The sequence below is a fragment of the Phocoena phocoena genome, chromosome 19 (assembly GCF_963924675.1).
Source record: "Phocoena phocoena chromosome 19, mPhoPho1.1, whole genome shotgun sequence".
In the NCBI taxonomy this organism is placed as follows: domain Eukaryota; kingdom Metazoa; phylum Chordata; class Mammalia; order Artiodactyla; family Phocoenidae; genus Phocoena; species Phocoena phocoena.
In genome coordinates, this window is record NC_089237.1 from 24,629,057 (window position 1) to 24,631,523 (window position 2,467).

Genomic DNA, 2,467 nt, shown 5'->3' on the forward strand with positions numbered 1-2,467 from the left:
TTAGAGGCGCTGTCTCAGTTCGACCCAAAGGGCCTGGGGGAAGGGCTGGGAGGGGCGGGCCGGGGCGGAGGGCGGGGCTGGAGGCGGCTCTGGGCGGGCTCTAGGTCCGTCCCCCGGGCTGATAGAGACCGCGCTCGCTGTCCTCGCGGCCGAGCTCCCGCCCCATGGATGCTCTGTGCGGCTCCAAGTTCTGGGTAAGGAGGTGTCCCGGGACTGAAGGCGCGCACCGGCGAGCCCTTAGACAGCCCCGGGGAGGGGGCGATGTGATGCCAGGAGGGGGCCTGGTGGCGCCGCCCAGAGCCAGGTCCCTAGTGGCCTTCAGGACCTGCCCTGTCCTCCCCAGCCACGTGGGAGAGCCTGGGAAAGCCAAGTACTAGGCTCCTGGAGGGCTCGGTGGGTGGCACCCTGAATTCAGAAAGTGCCCGCACTTGCCGCCTCACGGCAGTCCCTCTCTGGGGCTGACCGCAGGGTGCAGAAGTGGCATTTCCCCATTACTAGATCCTGATGACGCTTCAGCACCTGCCCCATAGACTAGGACTTGGATGCCCACTGCCACAGCCGGTCAGCCAGGTGCTCTGGGAGCCTGGCTCCACTGGGCTTCCCCCTTCTTAAATGGTTCCTGCCTGCTTGGGAAAGTTTCCTTCTTTCCTCTGGGCAAGAGCCACCAGAGAGGAGGTGATCCTCACTGCACCAGCCTCAGGAAGGAGAGGCAGACCTCACTCTGGAGGCAGGCCCTTACAGGTATAGGATAGCAGGATTTCCTGGTCCCACCCTCTCCGTTTACAGATGGGGAAGGCGAGGCCTAGAGACTTGCTCAAAGACAGCCAGTTAGAGGAGCGCAGAGCTGGGATAGAAAAGCAGGCCTTTTCACGCACACGCCAAGTCCCTCCTAAGACATCAGGCTACTTTTCGGGCTGCTGAGTCCAGACCCCCAGCATAGCTGAGTGCGGTCCGTGCAGACAGCGCAAGAGCTTCCTACAGCCTTCAGAATCTACTCACAGCAGCTCCCATGACCATCACTGCAGCTCTGGGAGGCAGGTGGTGGTGCGTCTCCAGTTCACAGATGAGCTCAGGTTCAAGGGGCTTGTCGGTGATCACCCGGGGGCTGCCCAGCATAGGCTGGTCTCAAATCCAGGGCCTCAGAATCCCAATCTCTACCTCTTTTTGCCATTTCAAGTATTTGTACATATGTGCTTGCTGTTGTATGTGCCCAGTGTGTGTTACCCATGGGTGGGTGCTCGTGTGGGTGTGTGTGCATGTGTGTGTGCCCGTGTGTGTACATAAGTGTGTGTATACAGTCAGGAACCCCACTCTTGGGCTGTGTTTGGGCTGTACTGAGGGGGGTTACATGAATTTTTGAAATGTGGGGCAATGGAATACCTGTAAAACATGTCTTTGGGGATCTCTTTTTTTTTGCGGTACGCAGGCCTCTCACTGTTGTGGCCTCTCCCGTTGCGGAGCACAGGCTCCGGACGTGCAGGCCCAGCAGCCATGGCTCACTGGCCCAGCCGCCCTGCAGCATGTGGAATCTTCCAGGACCGGGGCACGAACCCGTGTCCCCTGCACTGGCAGGCGGACTCTCAACCACTGCACCACCAGGGAAGCCCAGGGATCTCTGTTATTCTCTGGGTCACTAAATGGTTAATCAGAGATGGTGCAACTTCTCTGAGGCTGCCCTTGTGGCCACAGGAGCCCTGTGTCGTCCAGCCTGGCCTGGTCACATGTTGCCAGCGTCCAGAGTTTGTCCCTTTGGCTCAAGAGTATAGACTTCCTCTCACTGCCACTTGAGCCTGGCTGATGTGGCTACAGCATGGTCGTGGTGTCTGAGGCGGTCAGGTGCAGGACTCGTAAATTAAGGGGGCAGATGTGCCCAAACCTCAAGTGCAAGGGCCCCCTGTTCCTGGGTGGACAGTTAACCCTGAGAGCTTAGGACTGTCCAGGGACAGGCTTCAAGGGACCAGGAGTTGGGGAACTCAGGACTCCCTCCCTCTTCTCAGCTTAGAGATCCTTTGGTTTTACCCTTCCATGGTACTGTGGAATCAAGTGTCAGAGCTTGGGGGCTTGGAGCAGCTGGCCCTGCCCCTCATTACAGAGCTGGGGAAACTGAAGGAATGGACTTGTCAAGGTCACGTGACAATCAGCTACGGAGTGCTGGACTGGGAAACAGGACCCTGAGGTATGGCTCCAACTTTGCCAGTGCCTGACTGTGAACATCTGGGCTTCTGGACTCCCGGAGCCTGAACTTCCTGTTGCTCAAGAGCTGTGTGTACCTCCTCGGAGAACCTCAGGGTCCATGGGAGACTCAGCTATGTTAGGTCCAAGGGATGACTGTCTACCGTGGATACCTCAAATGACAAGGGAACTGACCACTCCTCTTCCCGACCTCAACGTCTAAACACCTTCCATCTTCCACATTATCTTCTTGGCTCCCGAAAGCTGTTCCAGGCTGTACCCAGTATGGCTGGTG